Source organism: Pelodiscus sinensis, chromosome 2 (assembly GCF_049634645.1).
Source record: "Pelodiscus sinensis isolate JC-2024 chromosome 2, ASM4963464v1, whole genome shotgun sequence".
Lineage (NCBI taxonomy): Eukaryota > Metazoa > Chordata > Testudines > Trionychidae > Pelodiscus > Pelodiscus sinensis.
In genome coordinates, this window is record NC_134712.1 from 252,650,454 (window position 1) to 252,664,383 (window position 13,930).

Genomic DNA, 13,930 nt, shown 5'->3' on the forward strand with positions numbered 1-13,930 from the left:
TGTGTATCTCCAGCCATGACTGAATTAACCCAGCAAACTAAAAAGGTAGACTATAAACTGGTCAGGTCAGGGACTGTCTTTTTGTTCTGCGTTTATATGGCCCCTAGCACACAGGAATTTGGATCCAGGATCCCAGGTGTTCCGGTAAGACAAATGATACAATACTAGTGAGCACAGGGAGGAGGAGGAGTTCTGTTGTGAGTTACTGTGACATGCCGCATGGTATTTCGAAAAGGTGAAGCAGTGGAAATTCCATAGGGCCTTTGTTGGTCCGGAGCGTAAATAAGCTGAAACTCCAGGAAATGCTACCACTGCGATAATGCAGAAAGCGATTCACATCGCTTCTGAGTTGCAAAACAAGAGCAAGTAGGCAAAAAACCCCAACTCCTCAAACGCTTTACATAATTTTTGTTTGCAGCATTTGTTGCTGTGGCCACCATGGTCCTAGGATATGAGAGACACGGAGGGAGAAGGGAATGTTTTGTATGGGACCAAGTTCTGTTGGTGGAAGCAACAAGCTTTGGCGTTTACTCAGTGCTGTTGCTCTGCTCTGGTCTGGGTCAGGCATGGAGAGGTCCTCCCTTGAATATGCCTTAATTACTTGTGCGAAATACTCTGTTCCACCTGGCGCTCTGGGTGCCTGTCCCAGGCCTGGCGAAGAGCTCTGTGCCGCTCGAAAGCTTGTCCCTTCCACGCACAGAGGTTGGTCCTATGAAAGACATCACCCCCACCAGCACTCTCTTCCGTGACTTCTGTCTGCTCTTTAAACTCTGACGGTTTAATTTGGTAAGGGTCTTTTACCCAGCATCTGGTTTTGGTCCATTGTCAACTGTGGACAAGATGACAAGCTGGGTTATTTGCAGGCATAAATTCGGAGCATTCTGCCGAGCTTTAACGGATGTAGGGTAGGAAGAAACTTCCCTTCTGAGCAGGCTAAGCTAGAATGGACAATTCTTACATCTAGGCCTGCTCACAAGAAGGGGGAGGGAAAAGGGTCAAATGCCTCAGGGCCTGGATATTCAAAAGAGTCCAAGGCTTCCGGCCGCCACCGCTGCTACAGTGGCAATGGCGACGGCTGGAGATCCGGTCCCTTTAAATCACCGCCGGAGTCCCACACGGCATGCTCTGAGCAGCACTGAGGACTGCCTGGGGTAGGCATGGCGCAATCTGGGTAGAGCTGAGGCTGCCTAGGGGAAGCCAGCCCCTCCCATTCTGCCTGAGGCCCTACCCCTTTTGGAAGTACAGAGCAAGGCCTCCCTCTTCCCACTCCAGGGTTAGCCAAGGGCCCGGCAGGACACTGATGAGGACAGGATCTAGTATTTGCCTCTGCAATTAGTTGCAAGCGCAAAATTACAGGCTGCTTCAAAAATCCGGCCCCGATTTGGATGGTCCAACCTCTTCCTGAGTTACACACGCAGCTGTGTGGCACCTCTGCGGACCCCGGGCAGAAACAAAATGGCGTCTTCCCCGTAGCATATCCTCACATGCCCGTACATGAGAGGTCATGCCATACGCAGGGCACCCTTTTTGTAGCGTGGGTCTCTCTCACATGCCACTGCCTTCCTCAGCCAGGGTACCTCTAGACTGCAAGGCTATTTAGGGATACCCGAAGTATCCCGAAATAGCTACCCCACATCCAAGGAATGTGTCCGCTATTTCAAAATAATTTTCGAAATACCGGCTGCGCTACTTCGGCATCCCTGTAAACCTCGATCCATGAGGAATAATAGTGCTTTATTTCAAAATTTGGTGCCGTGTAGACGCGCCAAATTTCAAAATGGCCTATTTCGAAATAAAATCGAAATAAGATACGTAATTAGCGCAAATTGCAAATCTTATTTTGATTTTAGAGTGCAGTCTGTACATACCCTCAGATACACAACCTGGCTAACAAGAGGTGACCAAACCTCACAATCCTGACTGAGGCAAAATTCCCACCCACTTCAGTGGTGGCTCATCTGGGAACTTTGGCTGAGGATGGCCATAAGAACAGGTGCGGGAGCAGAGGAAGATTGCAAAGTAATTTAGTTAACGAAGAAAAATGGCTTCTGGCAATTAACCCTGTTATTTGAGTCCTATAACAGTCAATGTGAACCTTTAACTGCCTATTCAGGTATCAGGCTTAAGTGCTTGCAGGATTGGGGACTGATTTTGCATGTAGTAGCTTCCCAATGCAATACTATTGCCTCCATCATCAATCAAATTCATACATTTAACAACCATGTAATAGTGCTATGAGTCTGCTCCTCCACCTAGGCAAAATACCTAAGCGTATTATAACCAGTCCAGGAGACAATGAAAATAGACACTTGAATATAACATAAAAACGGCCAGACTGGGTCAGACCAAAGGTCCATCTAGCCCAGTGTCCTGTCTGCCGACAGTGGCCAGTGCCTGATGCCCCAGAAGCAGTGAACAGAGCAGAGAATCATCACATGATTCCTCTCCTCTCTCCCATTCCCAGCCTCTGACACCATCCCTACCCATCCTAGCTAACAGCCATTGATGGACCTAACCTCCATGAACTTATCTAGCTCTGTTTTGAACCCTGTTAAAGTCTTGGTCTTCACAGAATCCTCTGGCAAGGAGTTCCACAGGTTGACTGTGCATTTTGAGAAGTCCTAGTTCTTGTGTTAAAACAGTTGGAGTGTTTGCTCTCCAGCTGTAATGCTCAGTTCAACAGGAAGTGTGGGGGGACCTTTTTACTACTGTTTGCCTGAGGAAACTATGTATCTGCCAAATATAACTGTGAAGACTTTAATAGGGTTTAAGATTCCCTTCATAATTTCAAAGCATTTACAAGATAAACTAAATTTCCATCAATTTATCTTAATGTACTGGACAATATTCTGAAAATAATGTGTACCATCTCCCAATGCTGCATGCTGTCAAAGAACAAAGAAGAAAAATAGTACATATTTGCCGTATACCATAGAGGCACCTATGTATCTTCACTGTACAATATAAGAGTTTCTGTTGTGCATTTACACTGGACAAAAATAGTAAGAAACAATTCTGCAGTGGTGGGGAGGAGGGCTAGATTACATAGATTACTGTCATTGGACTCAGACTACATCAACACACGGTCTCTTCTGGATTTTAAAATCTAGGGACCTCAATTTACGTTCAGCCTACAAAATACATGCAAGATAAATGTTTCATTCCAAGATCGTTAAACATAGACCGTGGGTCAGATTTTACTCCCTTTAGGGCCCAACCAAAGCCCTTTACAATCAATGGGAATATTTTCACCACCCTTCTGTGAGTGAAAATCTAAAGCAGTGTTTCTCAACCAGTGATACGAGGACCCTTAGGGGCACTCGAGTGAAGTCTGGGGGGTACGTCAACACAACTGAAGTTTGGAGAAAAATGATTTTTTTTGGTAAGTTTTACAGTTCTTTCTTGTTTTTGTACTTTTTACACCCAAAAATTTCATCGCCCACCCAGCTGTGTAAATACATGTGTTGTAATGATAGAAAAACATTTTGTGTGTCTGAAAACTGAAGGTACTGGGGGTACTTATAATTTTTTATTTTTTATTTTTTTTTTTGAAAAAGGGGTACTTTATAAAAAAAAAAGGTTGAGAACCACTGATATAAGTAACAGAGCAGTGCCCGGCTCAAGGGTTCTGATTCTCCACTCATTTGCCCAATTGCAGGTTATGCTGGGGTAACAATGTAACTGAGAAGAGAATCTGGAACGAAAAGAACTCGTAAAACGAATGCGACCGTATGTGAAACAAGCCAAATGTCTGGGCTAGCGAGAATTCTCTCCTGATTTTCCAAGCCAATCTTTTCACCCTTTTGCCCTGTCCTTATACATCATGCATTGTACGGACGTTTACATTGACGGGAAAATGCTATGGAAAAGCTACTCACAGAGACATTGTGTTTCTTGCAGAGGGCTCTCCCGCCAACAAAGCATCCAAAAAAGTTTCCTGCTCTCAGTGTCTTTTTCCTTTCCTTAGATAAACGTACCGATGTCTCCCCGGACCCATGCCCCGCCACTTTGGAAGGAAACTTTACAGTGAGTATTTAAACATCCTGTTGGACTCCGCCTCTGACAGTTAAGCGCCCATCCCCCGAGAATCCTGCCTGGTTTTGTCAGGAAATCAGCTAAAAGCAAGGTCCTGTTTTGCCTCCTCCCCCTTCTCCTATAGCTGTAGAAAAGGCTTGCAACAAAGACTGAACAGAACTTGTGGGAAGGAATTCCAGTGCCTCCATTCACAGAGGGGCGACCGTGTTAGTCTGTAACATTAAAAACAACGTGTAGTCCAGTGGCACCTTAGAGACTAACAAAAATATATAGTCACGGGGAACTCCACAGGTGTGAGGAGGTGGATTGTGCCACACGTGTAGGAATAAAAACATAACAAAACCTCCTTACCCAGTGCTTTCCTAGGAACACTGTTTGGAATTCTGCTGTTTTTCCTTAGCAGATTAATGGCAGAAGTTCATGGCGGTGGGAGCAGATTTGTGCAATAGAAAGCATGACTAATAAGGAACATGTGGAAGCCATATGTCCATGAAAGATCCATGTGTGGGAGTTAAAAAAAAAAGCGAGGCACCTTAATAAGAATACAACATTTCAGGCCATGCTGCACAGTGCTTATGACTTAGGCTTCCTCTGAAATGAGGGCTGCATTTGTCTAAAAGCTCACGCTATTTGAGAGCTCTGTATTCAAGCAGAACACAGACTTTTTCCATTCTCTTTGTAGGCAGTGCCAAGGATTGTAGGAGACTTTGAAAACTCTGTCTGACTTCTTGGCTTATTCTCAGAAAGAGGGGGAAAGAAGAAATCGGAGAGTTTATACGACATCCGATACAAAGCTCCATGTTAAAAAGAAACCAGGCACTGAAATCCAGCAAAATGCAGGACAATGTAGCACTTTAAAGACTAACAAGATGGTTTATTAGATGATGAGCTTTCGTGGGCCAGACCCACTTCCTCAGATCAAATAGTGGAAGAAAATAGTCACAACCATATATACCAAAGGATACAATTAAAAAAATGAACACATATGAAAAGGACAAATCACATTTCAGAACAGGAGGGGGATGCGGGGGGGGGGGGGAAGGAAGGAAGGTAAGTGTCTGTGAATTGATGATATTAGAGGTGGGGAGAGTGGGATGTTTGTGAGTTAATGGTATTAGAGGTGATAATTGGGGAAGCTATCTTGGTAATGGGTAATGAAATCCAGCAGACATCCTATCCCCCCCACAGTAGCTAAGAGTGGACTGAAAGCCATGGCAGAAAGTTTACATAGAAGGTAATTCCTGTGTAGACGGCAGGAAGCAACCATGACAGAGTCAACAAAGAATTAGTCAAGCACTTAGAGGGAAAAGCAGCTGCAAAATGCAATGCTAACCAGAAACTATGGGGACAATCCCATGACTGTGTAAACCCAGATCTGTGAGATCCAGCTTGTGGACTCACTGTTTCCAAGCCCACGGCTGAAGCTATGTCTAGACTGCAGAGGTTTTGCGGAAAACCATCCGTTTTTGCTCAAAAACGCGTGACGTGTCCACACTGCAAGCGTGTTTTTGCGCAAGTACATTTACAGTGAATCAGAAGAAGAGAGGAGTTTTGTGCAATAGTTATTCCTCTTTCTATGAGGAATAAGCCTTTTCGCTCGAGAGCTCTTGCGCAAAAAGGTGCGTGTGGACGGGAAATGGGTTTTTTGCACAAAAACAGCCTATCGAAAGACACACAGGTGCCCTGATGGCCATTCTGTGAATGGCAATTAGAGCTTTCTTGTGAGAGAGCGTCCATGCAGTGTGGACGCTCTCTTGCACAAAAGCTCATCGCTTTTCCGGTGTGCTTTTGCAGTGTGGACACGCTTTCTTGCACAAGAAGGTTTTGTGGAAGAACTCGTCTGCAAAAAGCTTCTTGCTCAAGAAGCCTGCAGTGTAGACGTATCCTGAGTGTCTACACCACATTATAAAACTGGGTTTACAGTGGCTGGGCTTAGGTCCCAAACCCGTATGAGCCCCACCGTGCTGCATGACGTAGATTGTCTGACTTAGGTCTGCGGCTTGTGCTGTGTCCACACTGCTAAACAACAGGCCTTGGACCCAGGTCACAGCAGGACTTGGGTTCTGACCCATTTCACCCAGCCCAGATCCAGTGCATGCTGCCCCACGTCAGACTGATTTGTATGGGGATGGCAGTGAGCCCTGGACTTAAACCTGAATCAAAGCCTGCCCTTAGGTTGGAATGTAGACATAGGCTATATCTAGACTACATCCCTCTTTTGAAAGAGGGATGTAAATTAGACATATCGAAATTGCAAATGAAGCTGGGATTGGAATTTCCTGGGCTTCATTTGCATAATGGCGTGTCAGCGGTTTTTTGAAAAACGCTATTTCAAAAGTGAAACCACGGTCTAGGTGTGGTTCTTTTGAAAAGAAAAGCCTGTTTTGAAAGATCCTGCAAACCTAATTTTCATAGAGCTGGGAGAGGCCTTCTGCTCTCGTGGCAGGACCAAATACCATCCCTGACAAATTTGCCCCACATCCCTAAATTGCTCCCTCAAGGTTGAATTCACAATCCTGGGTTTAGCAGGCCAATGCGCAAACCATTGAGCTATCCCTCCCCCACTTCCAACACTCCTGTCATCTGAAGAAGTGGGTTGTGCCCAGGAAAGCTCAAAAAAACCTGTTAACATTCCCGACAGAATCACTAGATCGGTTTTCTTGGTGTCCCATGTTTTACTTAATTGAGTCTCGATGGCGATAATTAAAGAGGAAGCCGATTACTGTGCTGTAAAATATGCTAGCTTCGCCTTCAGTCAACATTAAATGGAGTCACGCGTAGGGTCATGTCTATATTGATGATGCAAGCAAAGATGTCTCCAAAATGAGCGACAGCTAAAGGAGAAAAGTAGCAGGATTTCTGTTTGCCAGCGTCTCTCTTTGGCGGGGCTGTCATTTGGGGAGACAGGCCTATTCACTGGAGGCATCACTGTTCTAAAAATGGCTTCCAAACAAAGGTTTTCTTCAGTCGTAAAGACGTGCTTTAAGGAACTGAAATGTCTTCCTGAATGACTTCCCACCTTTCCTGAACTCCTCTCTTTCTGGCAGTATCCTTGTTGTCTTGAGGGCTATTTCTCCTGCACACACAAAGGAATATGCATGAGTCATGGAGCTTAAAGCCAGAAGGGACTCTGGGGTCTTCTAGTCTGATCTTGTGCACAGATTTTCACCCTGTAGTCATGGCGTAATTCTGCAATTGCTGCATTTGGAGCCATAGTAAAATGGCAGATTTCCCCCAGGACTGACCCTTTCGTTCTTACATTGAGCTCAGTAGCTTGTGTTTGGTATATTCCAGAGAGGCATCCAGTCGTAATGTGAAGCGTTATTTACTCCTTCTCATAACACAAGAACTAGGAAGTCACCAAAGGAAATGGATAGGTAGCAGGGTTTAAAACAAACCAAAGGAAGTATTTCTTCACGCAGAGCAAGTCAACCTGTGGAACTCCTTGCCAAAGGATGTTATGAAGACCAGGACTTTAATAGGGTTCAAAAAAGAACTAGATACATTCACGGAGGATGGGTCCATCAAGGCTGTTAGCCAAGATGGGCAGGGATGGTGTGCCTAACCTCTGTTTGCTAGAAGTTGGGAATGGGTGACAAGGGATGGATCATTTGATGGTTCCCTGTTCTGTGGATTTCCTGTGAAGTATCTGGCTTTGGCTATTATCAGAAGACAGGATACTGGGCTAGATGGATCTTTGGTCTGGCCCAGTCTGGCTGCTCTTATGAAGACATCAAGAGATGGGGTAACCACCAGTTCTCTCGGTAGTTTGTTCCAATGGTTAACAATCTGTGCCTAATTTCTCCTTTGAATTTGTCTGGCTTTCATTTCCATCCATTGGTTCTTATTCTGCTAGATTAAAGAACCTGTTAGTAACCAGCGTTCTCTCTTTGAAGGTACTGACACTCGAATCTCTCAACCGTCTCACTGATGCGCTGTCTGAGCTCCTGGCGTTTCTCCTTGTAAGATGTTGGGTGGCTCGCGTCTCCGGTTTTTAAATATCCATTACAAAATGTGGACACCAGAACTCTACTCAGTATCCTAATAGTGGGCTGCCCAGTTCCACATACACAGGCAAAACCACTACCCTGTCCCTACCAGAATCACCCACAGGGGGAGTAAAAGGGGAAGCTTCCCCATGGCCCAGCAATTTAAAAGGGCCACGGCTCCCAGCTGCCATCGCCGCTACTTGAAGAGCGGCCGTAGCCCCTGGCCCTTTAAAGAACTGCCAGAGCCCTAGGCAGTGCAGACTGGCTAGGGGAGGCTAGCCCCCAACCCTGCCCCTTCCCTAGCCATCCAGAGTGAAGTCGTTTCCGTCATATAGAGGGTTTACGGTGGGGTTCAATGGCTCTCAATAGTCTCATGATGCAAATTAAACCAGCACCCCTGCACTCAAGGATCACGTTAACCTTTTGTGCTATAGCATGGTCCTGGGAACTCATGTTCATTTGCTAGTCTGCTAAGACCCCTTTGTCCCTTTCAGAGTCCCTGCTTTCCAGGGTATGGTATGGTGCTCGTTTCTGCAGGACTGGCCTACATTCCTTACTCCGGGATGTATGTAAGATTGCCCTGTTCTCGTTATTTACCACTCTCGTGTCATTAGAAACAAGAGATTAGAGACAGCTCTTAGGCTACTTCTACACTACGAGTTTTCTCGGCAAAAAATATTCTAACGAGGGACACATCTGCATGAGTCGTGATCTCATTTGCATATTTTCTGCCGATCCGTTTTTGCGATAGGGGTTTTTGCGCAAAAACAAGCAGTGTAGACGTTTTCTTTTTGCGCAAAACCCCCTTTTCCCACAAAAGCCTTATGCCCAAAAAAAGGAGGTATGCCTATCTTGCGGGAAAAGGGGTTTTTGCACAAAAAGGAAACGGCCACACTGCTTGTTTTTGCGCAAAAACCCCTATCGCAAAAACAAATGGTCAGAAAATATGCAAATTAGATTGCAACTCATGCAAACGAGTCCCTCGTTAGCATATTTTTTCGCTGAGAAAACTCATAGTATAGACGTAGCCTTAGTCAGTGTGGAGAGTTCTCTGAAAACATCCACTCCGTGTGCAGCGGCAGTCAAAAAAGCAAACAATGTTGGGAATCATTTAAAAAGGAGATAGAGAATAAGACAGAGAACATCTTATTGCTGCTATATAAATCCATGGTATACCCACATCTTGAATATTATGTACAGATGTTGTTGCCTCATCTCAAAAAAAGATATCCTGGCATTGGAAAAGGTTCAGAAAAGGCTGCCATATGAAGAGAGATTAAAAAGACTGAGACTTTTCAGCTTAGAAAAGAGGACACCAAGGGAGTATATAATAGAGGTCTATAAAAACATGACAGGTATGGAGAAAGTGAATAAAGAAAAGTTATTTACTTGTTTCCATAATCATACGAACTAGGGATCACCAAATGAAATTAATAGGTAGCCGATTTAAAACAAACCAAAGGCTGTCTTTCTTCACGCGGTGCACAGTCAACCTGTGGAACTCCTTGCCAGAGGATGTTGTGAAGACCAGGATATTAACAGGGTTCAAAAAAGAACTAGATAAATACATGGAGGATACGTCCATCAATACTTACTAGCCAGGTTGGGCAGCCTCTGTCAGAAGCTGGAAAAGGATGACAGGGGATGGATCACTTGATGATTACCTTTCTGTACACTCCCTTTGGGGTACCTGGCATTGGCCACTGTAGGAAGATAGGACACTGGTCTAGATGGACCTTTGGTCTGACACTGTACGGACATTCTTATTTTCTGAGCAAATTTTGGCATGCGTTATTTTATATTTGCTACCCAATCGCTGATGGTGTTGGATAGCATCCGGCTCAGCACCAATCCTGGTAGATCCACACTAGAAACACCCTTCTAAAGGATTATTCTCCACTGCTTTTGAGACTGGCAGCGAGTAGGAGACCATTTTGTGGTCTATTGATATTGTACCAGGTTACCTTTTAATCAGAATGTTGGGCCGTACTAAAGTCAAATGCCTACAGATAGGACATCTATGCAGTTACCTTCATCAGCTAAACTTGTAATCTTGTCGGATCTCCGGATCTCCTTTACATACATCCATTACTGATTGCATGAGGACGGGGGAAGGGGAAATATGTTGCTGTAGTAACTTACTAAAGAAAAGAGTTTTGTGTGCCACATAAGATCTGAAGGAGGTTTTGTATTCAATATTTCTTGGCATACAGTCATGTGATGTGCAGTGATGCGTAAGATGGTAAATTACAGAGCATAATGGAATCAAAGCTGGTGTAACTTACCCTTGTGGATCTGGAGGAGAGACAGTTAGTGGAAAAAGCCACTAACAAGTGGTTGAAAAAAAGGCGTACGTCAATTAGGCAACTCCCCCGACTCCACAGGCCATGCATCGCAGCTGTACCAGTAGAGCTGCACTGTGGCAGCCTGGTGGGGAAGATGTTTGCTGCCAACAGATGCTCTGTAATGGACCCTAAAGCCACCTCTGTGAATGGCAGAAGCTGTCGGCAGGAGAAGCTCTGTGACAGACACAGTGCTGTGGAGGAGAGCTTACGTTGGTGTAACTTATGTCGCTCAGAGGAGTGGTTTATTCCCACCTCCGAGTGGCATAAGTTTTGCCAACACAAGTGGCAGTGTAGACATGGCCTAACATACAACTTCGGCTCCACTGACTTCAGCGAAGTGATGCTGATTTACACCAGCGAGAGATCTGGCCTGTTTCCATCCCTACACCTGTGTAAGTTCCCTAATGGGTTTGACTTCACTCCCTTCTGTTCGCGGCTGCTTCCATCGTAAAAGCTGTCACAATTTTTCCACTAGTCTGGAGTTCGCCTCCACACATTTGCACTGGAGTTAAACTTGGCAAGCAAAGTTCCTCATGGGAACATTTGGAATCTGGAAGGGAAAAATAAAGACGTGGAACAGACAAATTCCTGGATTTTAAAAGGCACTCGATGTGCTCTCTGAGCATTGCCTTGGGACACAGCTCTTTAGACAGAACAGGAGACCATCTTGCTGTTCTCTGACAGGCTCGTGCTGGGCCTTGTTGCTGGCACAAGTTTTCTTGTGTTAGCCAGTTTGCACATAATCTGAAATGTCTGCTCCCTCACTATTCTTGTAAACAACCAGAAGGGGCATCTAGTCACACAGATGTACATAAGAACTGGAACAGACCAAAGATCCATCTAACCCAGTGTCCTGTCTTTTGACAGTGGCCAACACCAGATGCCCCAGAAGGAGTGAACAGAACAGGGAATCATGAAGTGATCCCTCTCCTGTCATCCACTCCCAGCCTCTGACAAACAGAGGCTAGGGGCACCATTCCTACCCATCCTCGCTAATAAGTATTGATGGACCTATCCTCTATGAATTTATCTAGCTCTTTTTTGAACCCTGTTAAAGTCCTAGTCTTCACAACATCCTCTGGCACGGAGTTCCACGAGTTGATTGTGCGCTGCGTAGAGAAAAGCTTCCTTTTGTTTGTTTAAAACCTGCTATCTATTAAACGCAGATCAATTCCCACGGCAATCAATAGCTTTAGACGAGCATCAACGAGATCAGAATCAGCTCAAGGTCTTTAAAGCACAGTGGGGTTTCAGTCTTGCGTAAAGCCAATGGACCCTGGTCGTCAGCATGGGGGGATTGAACCTAATGCCAGGTGCCTCTACTGCAGGAGCTGAAAGCCAACTTGGGCGGTGGGTGAAGGTAGGGCTGGGGGAGGTTCTGTTGGTTCACACAGGGCTCTCTCCTGGCTTGAGCATGGAGGCTACCCCTCCTTTCCCATCTCCCCTCTCAGCATTCTCTCCAGCTTAAGTCCTCAAGGGCTTTGCTCTGAGGTTTGTTGGGCACAAACAGACCGTCTCTGGCTGGGGTCGTTCATGCTGCACCTCATCAGGTGCAGTGGGAAGGAAGGTAGGAGGCCCCTCGGGGATTGGGGGCTGCCTGGGCCACCCAGAGAAAACACCTTAGCGTCAGCGCTCCAAGCAAACCAAGTAACTGTGATACAAGCCCCAGGAATAGCCAAGGCATTTGGGACCGTTTGTTTAGAGCCCAGCCGGCAAGTCTGAGTAATGGGAAAGACTGACGCAGCCTTAAGCAATGCTTCTCCGGGAGTGCTCAGGAAACTCTCCGTCTTGGGACCATTTGGGTGGGAAACCACCGGGCACGGCCTCAAACCCAGGAGATGAAAAGTCAGGGAACGTGCTGTTCTTTGAAAAATGCCTCATTTGAAAATTCCTTGAGCGTTGGTGACAGGGCCGGCCTGAGGCGGGGAGCTCAAATAATGCCCGTATGCCTCCTGGCTTGGGCCAAAACTTTGAAAGGTCTCAATTCTGCCTTCTTCCTGTCCTACTCCTCTCCTGGCACTCCACCAGCTCTGTGCATCTAGAGCAGAGAGAATGCATAGGCAGCAGCAGCAGACACAATTTTCTACACTCCGGGTCCTCGTGGCCCTCCCCACCCCACAGTCTGGCACCTGAGGCGGCCGCCTCTGTTCGCCTCATGGGAAGGCCGGCCCTGGTTGGCGACCATCCCTCAGGGCGACATTTCTCTTTGGCTGAGGATCATCATTAGAGAGCTGCTTGAGCTGCAACGGGAGGGGGCAGGAATCCAGACGTCTCCAAATGGGACAGTGCTGGGAATTTGGCTCTGGCTCATCTCTGATAACCACCTCCCACAGGTGGGGAAAGGGGTAGTTCGCTCATGTCAGTATTGGGCTTTGAGATCCACCGATGAAAGGTGTGTTGGAAATGCATGATGATTATTATTACAGCAGCCACGCCTCTGGCTGCCATGTGTTCCTCACCCTTTGTACCTCCCCTAGCAGTGATTTAATGGGTGATGAATCAGACCCAGATGGGAGATTCTTGGAACCATATCAGCAGGGGATGCAAAAATAGCATTTTGCATAGTTTCACTTTGGAGGCACCGTTCCGGCATGGACAACGAATGAAGCCTAATGAAATGAAATGCCAGATTAGCAGGAAGTTGCTTGTGCCCTTTGGGAAAGCAGAAGTCAACACAGCAAAAGCTTAGTTTCAGGCCAGTTTTCTACACGAACCATTCTCGTAATGTCTGAGTGTTCTCCAAGACTTTGGGATGATCAGGCGGTATGCTCAGAGATTACAATTCCACATCCTTAGTCAACAAGCTCACCTGCACGAAAACATCCACACCATAAACGTTTCCCCCATTTGGGGATCCACTTTCTCATGAATCTCTACAGTATCTTTTCACAAGGCCAGAGAGAGAGAGTAGAGCAATCACCTCATTTTAATTAGAGAGTGGTCCAAATCAGTCCCCCAGATCTGCACAGCACCAATCACCACCACATCATTCCTTCTTTTCGAGTCTCTACCTTGCACCCGTCAGGACTCATCAGCTGAAATGGAGGGAAGTTTTTATCCAGATCCAAACTCTGTAACTGGCCACTGGTTCTTTCAAGGGCCCAACCAGAAATCCTGGACCCAACATTTTCATAAATAACTCATGATTTGTTGCATCCAACTTGAGAGCGCACAAAGTGGGGGGAGGGCGGGGGGGCTGTGTCTAAAAATGAGGCTCCTGTAAAAATGTCCAAGATTGGGCATCCCTCCATCTGGGCACCTTGAACTCTGGACAAGTTCCAGTCAAGATTAGACCCTTGTGTCTCTATTCTAGCTGGTTGGAAAATTGCATTTCCGTTCCAGAGGCGAGCCCAACATTTCTACATGGGTTTTATTCAGAATCTGAAGGAAAAGCTGAAATTTCTAAATTTCCTACAGACTGTAAATTCTGGAAAAACGTTCATTGGAACTCAGCTCCAGGTAGAACTTCTCTCGTCCGGCACCCCTGGGAGCTAACCGGTGCTGAACCAGAGAATTTTCCAGACTACGGGAGGTCAATGTTGTCTAGCAGCAGCATCACCT

General features: G+C 46.1%; 1 protein-coding gene across 9 annotated transcripts in view; it reads right to left on the reverse strand.

Moving 5' to 3' along the window:
• Positions 1 to 13,930, reverse strand: part of GJC2 (gap junction protein gamma 2) — a 78,828-nt gene that overhangs the window by 27,717 nt on the left and 37,181 nt on the right. For 2 of the 9 annotated variants that reach the window (XR_012902140.1, XR_012902138.1), the window contains exon 1: positions 3,879 to 4,373. The exons of 5 other annotated variants lie outside the window; for them this stretch is intronic. The gene's annotated coding sequence lies outside the window, so the exon portion shown is untranslated. 2 more of the 9 variants (XM_075922951.1, XM_075922947.1) reach the window with 2 other exon arrangements.